The sequence below is a fragment of the Theropithecus gelada genome, chromosome 18, assembly GCF_003255815.1.
Source record: "Theropithecus gelada isolate Dixy chromosome 18, Tgel_1.0, whole genome shotgun sequence".
Lineage (NCBI taxonomy): Eukaryota > Metazoa > Chordata > Mammalia > Primates > Cercopithecidae > Theropithecus > Theropithecus gelada.
The window spans coordinates 70,111,314-70,122,721 of NC_037686.1; the positions used below are offsets into that span (position 1 = coordinate 70,111,314).

General features: G+C 35.6%; 1 pseudogene; it reads right to left on the reverse strand.

Annotated features, from left to right (window-relative positions):
* Nucleotides 1-9,730: 9,730 nt before the first annotated feature.
* On the reverse strand, nt 9,731-9,856 carry LOC112611750 (annotated as a pseudogene).
* Between the last annotated feature and the right edge of the window lie 1,552 nt (nt 9,857-11,408).

Sequence of the window (11,408 nt, forward strand, 5' to 3'; positions counted from 1 at the left end):
ATCCCTGGAAATCCCTGATTTGCTTTCCTTCATTCTGTTTTTTAATCTCCAAGAAAGTCATAAAAATGGAGTCACATAACATGTAGGTAACATGTAGCCTTTAGAATATGACTTCTGTTTTTTTTTTTTTTTTTTTGAGACGGAGTCTCGCTCTGTGGCCCAGGCTGGAGTGCAGTGGCCAGATCTCGGCTCACTGCAAGCTCCGCCCCCGGGGTTCACGCCATTCTCCTGCCTCAGCCTCCCGAGTAGCTGGGACTACAGGCGCCGCCACCACGCCCGGCTAATTTTTTGTATTTTTTAGTAGAGACGGGGTTTCACCGTGTTAGCCAGGATGGTCTCGATCTCCTGACCTCGTGATCCGCCCGTCTTGGCCTCCCAAAGTGCTGGGATTACAGGCTTGAGCCACCGCGCCCGGCCAGAATATGACTTCTTTCATAGGGTAATGCATTTGAGATTCATGCATGTTATGTGTCTACCAATGACCGTTCCCCCTTTTAAATTGATGGGTGATATTCTCTACTTTACGTAGGTATCGGTTTATTAATCCTTTTCCCAGTTGAGAGACGTTGAAGATGTTCCCAGGGTTTGTGAATTGTGAGAAATCTGCTATAAACATTCACCGTTGGGGGGGGTGTGTGTGAACACAGATTTTTCAGTGTTCAAGTCTACTTTTGAATGAATATCTTGAAATAGGATTGCTGTGTTCATGGTGAATATATGTCTAACTTTGTGAGGAACTGACCAGTGTGTTCCAGATGGGCTGTGCCCTTTCACAGCCCTCCCAGTGATGCATGAGAGTTCTATTTACTGTGCAATCTGGTTAGTTTTTGATACTGTCTGGATTTAAAAAAAATTTTAGCCATCCCCATAAACACGGTTTTTTTTTCATTGTTGCTTTAATTTACATTTTCTTAATGACTCATGATTTTCAGACTATTTTATATGTGTATTGTCATTTGCATGTTTGTTTGATGAAATGTCTACATCTTTGGAAAACTCACTTATTTGTTAAAAAAATAAATGTCGGCCGGGTGTGATGGCTCACGCCTGTAATCTCAGCACTTTGGGAGGCCGAGGAGGGTGGATCACTTGAGATCAGGAGTTTGAGACCAGCCTGGCCAACATGGTGAAACCCTGTCTCTAGAAAAATACAAAAATTAGCTGGGTGTGGTGGTGGACGCCTGTAATCCCAGCTATTCGGGAGGCTGAGTCAGGAGAATTGCTGGAACCCGGGAAGTGGAGGTTGCAGTGTGCAGTGAATGCACCACTGCACTCCAGCCTGGGTGACAGAGCGAGACTCTGTCTCAAAAAAATAAAATAAAATAAATAAATGTCATAGGATTTTCAATACAGACAATCATGCCATCTGTGAATATAGACAGTTTTCTTTTTTAAGATTTTTGCTCCTTTTATTCCTTTGCCTTGCCTTATGGCAACTTGTTCGGACATCTAGTACAATGTTGAATGCAGGTGTTATGTGTGAATGTCTTTCTCCTGCTCTTCATTTTAGACCATCCATTAAGTATGAGATTAGAATTTTTTGTAGATGCCTTTTGTTAGGTTAAGGAAGTTACCTTTATTCCTCCTAGTTTGCTTAAGTTTTAAAAAGTGTTATGAATGAATAATAAATTTTACCAAATACTTTTTTTCATGTGTTGAGATGATTATGTAGCCTTATCTACTGTAATCTTTTTAAATGGTGAGTTACGCTTACTGATGTTCAAATGTTGAAGCAGATACGCATTTTCGGAAGAAAGCTCACTTGGTGTGATGTACTCACCTTCTTATACATTGTTGTGTTTAATATTTGGTTGATCATGTTTATATTCATGAGGGCTATTAGTTATAGGTTTCTTTTTATATAATTTTTTCCTGATTTGGGGTTAGGGCGCTTCTGGCCTCATAAAAGAATTCAAGAGTATTCTTTTTTTTTTTTTTTTTTTTAAGAGCCTGTGTGAAATTGGTATTATTTCTTTCTGAAATATTTGGTAGAATTTGCCAGTGAAACTATCTGGCCTTGAGTTTTCCTTGTCTAAAGGTTTTGCATTATAAATTCAATTTCTTTAACAGGTCTAGGATTATTTAGATTATCTACTTTTTCAGTGAGTTTTGGCATGGTGTGTCTTACTTTTCAAAAAACTTTTATTTTAGATTCAGGGGTACACAAGCGGGTTTGTTATATAGGTAAACTTGTGTCACGGGGGTTTTTGTTCACTTTTATGACTGCATAGTATTCCATGGTGTATAGGTCCATATTTTCTTTATCCATTCTACTACTGATGGGCATTTATGTTAAATCCATGTCTTTGCTATTACTGCAATGAACATACATGTGCTTGTATTTTTATGACAGAACAATTCGTATTCCTTTGGGTACATACCCAGTAATGGGATTGCTGGGTTGAATAGTAGTTCTGTTTTTAGCTATTTGAGGAATTCCTACAGTGCTTTCCACAATGGTTGAACTAATTTGCAATTAATTTATAACTAATTTACAATGAATTTACTAACTGTAAATTAGTTCAACCCACCAATCGTGTATAAATGTTCTCTTTTTGCTGCAACATTGCCAGCGTTTGTTATTTTTTGACTGTTTAGTAATAGCCGTTCTTAATCGTGTGAGATGGTATCTCATTGTGGTTTTGATTTGCATTCCTCTAACAATCAGTGCTGTTGAACTTCTTTTCATGTGCTCCTTGGCTGCTTTATGTCTTCTTTTGAAAAGTGTTTGTTCATGTCCTTTGCCCACTTTGTAATGGGTTGTTAGTTTTTTTCTTGTAAATTTGTTTAAGTTCCTTATAGATGCTGAATATTAAAGCTTTGTCAGATACATAGTTTGTAAATATCTTCTCCCATTCTATAGGTTTTCTTTTCACTCTGTTGATGTTTTCTTATGCTGCAAAGAAGCTCTTAAGTTTAATTAGATCTCCTCTGTGAATTTGTGTTTTTATTGCAGTTTCTTTTGGCGTCTTCATCATGAAATCTTTGCCAGTTCCTGTGTCCAGATTGGTATTGCTTAGGTTGTTTTCCAGGATTTTTATAGTTTTGTGTTTTACATTTGAGTATTTAATCCGTTCTTAGTTGATTTTTGTATATGGTATGAGAAAGAGGTCAAGTTTCAATCTTCTGCATATGGCCATTGATCGTTTTTGTCAGTTTTGTTGAAGATCAGATGATTGTATGTATATAGCCTTATTTCTGGACCCTCTATTCTGTTCCATTGGTCTATGTGTCAGTTTTTGTACTAGTTCCATGGTATTCTGGTTATTGTGGCCCTGTAGTGTAATTTGAAGTTGGGTATCATGACACCTCCTGCCTTGTGCTTTTTGCTTGGATTACCCTGGCTATTTGGGCTCTTTTTTTGGTTCCATATGAATTTTAAAATAGTTTTTATCTAATAAAAAATTAGCTGGACATGGTGGTACATTCCTGTAATCCCAGCTACTCGGGAGGCTGAGGTAGGAGAATCACTTGAACCTGGGAAGTGAAGGTTACAGTGAGCCAAGGTCATGCCACTGTACCCCCAGCAACGAGAGTGAAACTCTATCTCAAAAAAAAAAAATGTGTGTGTGTGTGTGTGTATATACATATATGTGTGTGTGTGTATATATACATATATATATATAGTACATCTAGTACAATGTCAAATGCAAGTGTTATGTGTGAATGTCTTTCTCCTGTTCTTCATTTTAGACCATCCATTAAGTATGAGATTAGAATTTTTTGTAGATGCCTTTTGTTAGGTTAAGGAAGTTACCTTTATTCCTCCTAGTTTGCTTAAGTTTTAAAAAGTATTATGAATAAATAATAAATTTTACCAAATACTTTTTTTCATGTGTTGAAATGATTATGTACCCTTGTCTACTGTAACCTTTTTAAATGGTGAGTTACGCTTACTGTATATATGTATATATATGTAGCCTTGTCTACTGTAACCTCTTTAAATGGCGAGTTACGCTTACTATATATATATGCATATATATAGTTGTTTTCTAGTTCTGTGAGGAACATCATTAGTAGTTTGATAGGAATACCATTGAATCTGTAAATTGCTTTGGGCAGTATGGCCATTTTAATGATATTGATTCTTCCTATCCATGAGCATGGAATGTCTTTCCATTTGTTTGTGTCATCTTTGATTTCTTTGAGCAATGTTTTGTAATTCTTATTGTAGAGACCTTTCACCTCCTTGGTTCACTGTAGTCTTAGGAATTTTATTATTTTTGTGACTATGTGTCTTTTAATGTATTGTTCTAGTTTAAGTTGTGAAATTTATGCAATCCATAATTTCTTTTGCAATCCATTTTATGTCTGTAGTGTTTGTAGAGATATTCTTTATTAATTTTTGATATTGCTAATTGGCATCTACCTTCTTTTTTGGTAATTTTAGCTAGAGATTTATCATTTTTCTGATCTTAAATATTTTTAATGCTATATAATAGTTGTACATATTTTAGGGGTATATGTGATATTTTGATATACTCATATAATGTATAATAATAAAATCAAGGTGATTGGGATAACCATCACCTTAAACATTTATCTTTTCATCATGCTAGGAACATTTGATTGATTCTCTACCAGCTATCTTGAAATATAAAATGGATTATTGTTTACTATAGTCACTCTACTAATTTATTGAACACAAAAGCTTATTTCTTTCAACTATTTTCTTGTACCCATCAATCAACCTTTCTTTGTCTCCCTCTACCACCCTTCCCAGCCTCTGGTAACCACCGTTCTATTCTTTATGTTCCTGAGTTTCACTTTCTTAACTTCCACATATGAGACAGAAAGTGCAATATTTGTCTTTCTGTGCTTGGCTTATCTCACCTAACATAATGGCCTCCAGCTCCATCTGTGTAGCTGCAAATAACAAGATTTCATTCTTTTTATGGCAGAATAGTATTCTATTTTGTATATCTGTCACATTTTCTGTATCCATTTATCCATGGGTGGGCACTTAGGCTGACTCCACATCTTGGCTATTGTGAATAGTGCTTTAACAAACATGGGAGGGCAGATATCTCTTCAATATGTGGATTTTCTTTCTTTTTGATATATTCCAAGTAATGGAACTGCTGGATCATATAGTAGTTTTATTTTTAGGATTTTGAAGAATCTCCACACTGTTTTCCCTAATGGGTGTGCTAATTTACATTCCCAGCAATAGTGTACGAGGGTTCCCCTTTCTCCAAATCCTCATCAGCATCCATTACTCCTTGTCTTTGTAACAAAAACCATTTTAACTGAGGTGAGATAATATCTGCCATTGCTCAGCTCCTTCTCGAACATCAATAATTCTTAGATTTGGTCTTTTCAGTTATTTTTTTATGTCTTGTAGGTGTTCTTCATTCCTTTATATTCTTTTCTCTTTTATCCTCTCGGACTGTGTATTTTTCAATAGCCTGTCTTTGAACTGACTGATACTTTCCTCTGCTTGATCTGTTCTAACGTTGAGAGCCTATAATGAAATTTTCAGTTTAACAAATACATTTCTCAGTTTTGGAATTTGTGCTTGATTTTTAAAAATTATTTTAATCTCTGCTGAAGTGAGGTAGCTTTTGATGCCTCCAACTTTGTTCTTTTTGCTTAGGATTGTCTTGGCTATAAGGGCTCTTGTTGGGTTCCATATGAAATTTAAAGTAGTTTTTTCTAGTTCTGTGAAGAAAGTCAGTGGTAGCTTGATGGGGATGGCATTGAATCTATGAATTGCTTTGGGCAGTATGGCCATTTTCACGATATTGATTCTTCCTATCCATGAGCATGGAATGTTTTTCCATTTGTGTCTTCTCTTATTTCCTTGAGCAGCGGTTTGTAGTTCTCCTCAAAGAGGTCCTTCACATCCCTTGTAAGTTGTATTCCTAGATATTTTATTCTTTTTGTAGCAATTGTGAATGGGAGGTCACTCATGATTTGGCTGTTTTTGATATATAGGAATGCTTGTGATTTTTGCACATTGATTTTGTATCCTGAGACTTTGCTGAAGTTGCTGATCAGCTTAAAAAGATTTGGGGTTGAGATGATGGGGTTTTGTAAATATACAATCATGTCATCTGCAAACAGAGACAATTTGACTTCCTCTCTTCCTATTCGAATACACTTTATTTCTTTCTCTTGCCTGATTGTCCTGGCCAGAACTTCCAATACTATGTTGAACAGGAGTGGTGAGAGAGGGCATCCTTGTCTTGTGCCTGTTCTCAAAGGGAATGCTTCGAGCTTTTGCCCATGCAGCATGATGCTGGCTGTGGGTTTGTCATAAATAGCTTTTGTTATTTTGAGATATGTTCCATCAATACCTAGTTTATTGAGAGTTTTTAGCATGAAGCGGTGTTGAATTTTATCAAAGGCCTTTTCTGCATCTATTGAGATAATCATGTGGTTTTTGTCATTGGTTCTGTTTATGTGATGGATTACGTTTATTGATTTGCATATGTTGAACCAGTCTTGCGTCCCAGGGATGAAGCTGACTTGATCATGGTGGATAAGCTTTTTGATGTGCTGCTTGGATTCGGTTTGCCAGTATTTTGTTGAGGATTTTTGCATCGATGTTCATCAGGGATGTTGGCCTGAAATTTTCTCTTTTTGTTTGATACCAAAGCCTGTGCCAGGTTTTGGTATCAGATAATGCTGGCTTCATTAAATGAGTTAGGGAGGAGTGCCTCTTTTTCTATTGATTGGAATAGTTTCAGAAGGAATGGTACCAGCTCCTCTTTGTACCTCGGGTAGAATTCAGCTGTGAATCGTCCGGTCGTGGGCTTTTTTTGGTTGGTAGGCTATTAATTACTGCCTCAATTTCAGAACTTGTTATTGGTCTATTCAGGTATTCAACTTCTTTCTGGTTTAGTCTTGGAAGGGTGTCTATGTCCAGGAATTCATCAATTTCTTCTAGATTTTCTAGTTTATTTGCCTAGAGGTGTTTATAGTATTCTCTGATAGTAGTTGGCATTTCTGTGGGATCAGTGGTGATATCCCCTTTATCAGTTTTTATTGTGTCTATTTGATTCTTCTCTCTTTTCTTCTTTATTAGTCTGGCTGGTGGTCTATCTATTTTGTTAATCTTTTCAAAAAACCAACTCCTCGATTCATTGATTTTTTTGAAGGTTTTTTTGTGTCTGTATCTCCTTCAGTCCTGCTCTGATCTTAGTTATTTCTTGTCTTCTGCTAGCTTTTGAATTTGTTTGCTCTTGCTTCTCTAGTTCTTTTAATTGTGATGTTAGGGTGTCAATTTTAGATTTTTCCTCCTTTCTCCTGTGGGAACTTAGTGCTATAAATTTCCCTGTAAACACTGCTTTAGCTGTGTCCCAGAGATTCTGGTACATTGTGTCTTTGCTCTCACTGGTTTCAAAGAACTTATTTATTTCTGTCTTAATTTCATTATTTACTCAGTAGTTATTCAGGAGCAGATTGTTCAGTTTTCATGTAGTTGTGCAGTTTTTAGTGAGTTTCTTAATCCTGAGTTTTAATTTGATTGCACTGTGGTCTGAGAGAATGTTTGTTATGATTTCCGTTCTTTTGCATTTGCTGAGGAGTGTTCTACTACCAATTATGTGGTCAATTGTAGAATAAGTGTGCTGTGGTGCTAAGAAGAATGTATATTCTGTTGATGTGGGGTGGAGAGTGCTGTAGATGTCTATTAGGTCTGCTTGGTCTAGAGCTGAGTTCAAGTCCTGAATATCCTTGTTAATTTTCTGTCTCATTGATCTGTCTAATATTGACAGTGGGGTGTTAAAGTCTCCCACTATTATTGTATGGGAGTCTAAGTCTCTCTGTAGGTCTCTAAGAACTTGCTTTATGAACATGGTATGTAGACCAATGGAACAGAACAGAGGCCTCAGAAATAATGCCACATATCTGCAACCATCTGATCTTTGACAAACCTGACAAAAACAAGCAATGGGAAAAGGATTTCCTATTTAATAAATGGTGTTGGGAAAACTGGCTAGCCATATGTGCAAAACTGAAACTGGCCCTCTTGGTTATACCTTATACAAAAATTAACTCAAGGTGGATTAAAGACTTAAATGTAAGTCCTAAAACCATAAGAACCCTAGAAGAAAACCAAGACAATACCATTCAGGTCATAGGCAGGGGCAAAGACTTCATGACTAAAATGCCAAAAGCAATGGCAACAAAAGCCAAAATTGACACATGGGATCTAATTAAACTAAAGAGCTTCTGCACAGCAAAATAAACTACCACCAGAGTGAACAGACAACCTACAGAATGGGAGAACATTTTTGCAATCTATTCATGTGACAAAGGGCTAATACCCAGAATCTACAAGGAACTTAAACAAATTTACAAGAAAAAACCAAGCCAATCAAAAAGTGGACAAAGGATATGAACAGACAGTCCTCAAAAGAAGATACTTATGCAGCCAATAAACATGAAAAAAAGCTCCTCATCACTGGTCATTAGAGAAATGCAAATCAAAACCACAATGAGATACCAACTCATGCCAGTTAGAATGGCGATCATTAAAAAGTCAGGAAACAACAGATGCTGGAGAGGATGTGGAGAAATAGGAACGCTTTTACACTGTTGGTGGGAGTGTAAATTAGTTCAACCATTGTGGAAGACAGTGTGGTAATCAAAGATCTAGAACTAGAAATACCATTTGACCCAGCAATCCCATTACTGGGTATATACCCAAAGGTTTATAAATCATTCTATAAAGACACAAGCACACATATATTTACTGGAGTACTATTTGCAATAGCAAAGACTTGGAACCAACCCAAATGCCCATCAATGATAGACTGGATAAATAAAATGTGGCACATATACACCGTGGAATACCATGCAGCCATAAAAAAGAATGAGTTCATGTCCTTTGCAGGGACATGGATGAAGCTGGAACCCATCATTCTCAGCAAATTAACACAGGAACAGAAAACCAAACATTGCATGTTCTCTCTCATAAGTGGGAGTTGAACAATGAGAACACATGAACACAGGGAGGGGAACATCACACACTGGGGCCTTTTGGTGGTTGGGGGTATAGGAGGGGGATAGTATTAGGAGAAATATCTAATGTAGGTGACGGGTTGATGGTTGCAGCAAACCACAATGGCACCTGTGTACCTATGCAACAAACCCGCATGTTCTGCACATCTATCGCAGAACTTAAAGTATTAAAAAAAGTGAAAAAAATTTAAATCTCTTTGTTATATTTATCTAATACATTTCTGAGTTGCTTTTCCATGTTATTTTAAAGATCACTGAGTTTTCTTAAAACTGCTATTTTGAATTATTGATCAGAGAGCTCATCTACTCCCCTCTAGTTAGGGTCAGTCACTGGCAACTTAATTTGTCTGGGGAGGTCCTGGTTTCCTGTTTGCTATTGTTTCCTGTGGATATACATCTGGTTTTGCGGTGAAAAATTAGCTATTTATTTGTTTTCTCTGCCTGGCTTGTTTTGATTTTTATTGGGTATGTTTGTTCAGAGATTTCTTTGCGATATACCTGTCTTTTTTGCTAGGTCACTGCCTCTTCTTGGTCTCTTTAAAGAATCAGCTTTTGGTTTCATCAATTTTTTTCCATTGTTTTTCTGTTTCAAATTTTATTGATTTTGGTTCTTATCTTTATTATTTAGCCCTTCTGCTTACTGTGGGTCTATTTCTTTTTTCCTTTGAAAAAAAGAAAATCTACTTAAACTTTGAGAAATGTATTTACTTTCCCACATCAACAATTATGGATTATCATGTCATAATTATAAATGACTAAGTCTTATACTTCCTCAGGAAAATATTGCACCATTCAGTGCTATGGATCCTACAGAGAATTTCAGTCCTTGATCATAGTGTTAATAGCTCTTAGCTTCACAGCCCCATGAGCCTCATTGAAATGTCCTTTATTTTTTCTAGTTTCTTAAAGTGGAAACTATATGATTGAGTTTAGACCTTTTAATTTTCTAATTAAATATTTAATGCTCAAGTTTCCCTGTGAGCACTATTTTAGCAAGGATTTTCATATGTTATATCACCATTTCATTCAGTTTAAAAAATATTTTTCAAAAATTTCTGTCAATCTGTTGTTTGGCCCCTTGGTTATTTGAAAGGGTGCTTTTGATTTCCAGGTGCTTGGAGATTTAAAAATATGTCATTTGGGGTTTTTTTAACTTTTAGTTCTAATAGTTTTTCCACATCTGGGGTTTTTTAACTTTTAGTTCTAATAGTTTTTCCACATCTGGGTTTTTTTAACTTTTAGTTCTAATAGTTTTTCCTTCATGTATTTTGGAGCTCTGTTAGGTGTATGCTCATTTAAGGCTCTTATGTTTTCTTGATTACTTTATCCTTTTTCTGTATAAAATAACTTACTTACATAATTTATATATATACATATATATATAACACAACTTCTTTAGAACAAGAAAATTTATAAATGACATGATTTTTTTTGTCAAAGACTTCGTCAAGCAAGAGAGTACACACGGGCACTTTTGTTTCAAATAACATGATGGTAAACAATGGATATTAATATTTTTGTCATGCCTCAACCATTTACCGACAATTAGGCGTCAAACCCTCAGGTTGATCACTTGCTAAAACATAAGTTTTTAGGAGAAAAAGTCAAGAAAAGATGAAAACCATTAATCATATCTTCTTTAAGATTTATGAAATAAATTCTTTGCAACATCTTCTTTACATGAATCAGGCCTAACATAGTTCTTGCCACCATGTAAGGTAAATACACTGATTAACTTTCTCTTTTCCAAAATTAGGTTTAAGGATATAATGGTAGGATAATTTAGCTGGCTGACTTGATTCTCTAATACAATGAGCCCCTGTATTCTTTATATAGCAAGAAATTCTATCTTCCATAAAACTAGCTTATTGTATATTAAAAAGAGACAGTTGTTAAAGTTAAAAATTATTATTACACAAGGATAAATAATAGTTTAATCATGGCAATCTAACTCCCAAACTAACGTTAAGAGAATGAAATCTTTTCAGAATATGAGTTTTAAAAACTTACAAAAACAGGGTATTAAAATGGCAATGTGATTTACTACCATGATTTCTCTGACAGATTAATCACGAAATAAATGCCTACTTGTAGACAGTTTCCACTCAGAATTATATAGCCTCCTGTCTGACAAAATGATAAGCCATAAATTTCACTAAAAGACAATGAGAAAGAAGTGCTCTCATAGCAGTAGTTTCAATAAATTAGCATTACTGTTATACCTGCTGAGACATAATTCTCTTCTGTTAAGGAATTTAAAAACTGGCCACCATTTTTTCAATATACAAACTTAATTATCTAGACTCTAAAATATCTTCCCAATTGAAATACTGATCATTACATAATACAGTGAACACAGTTCTAACTTTTAGGCACAACTCATGACTTCAGTGACAAATAACTCATACATACAGACATCAGCACCTTAGGGTAAGAAA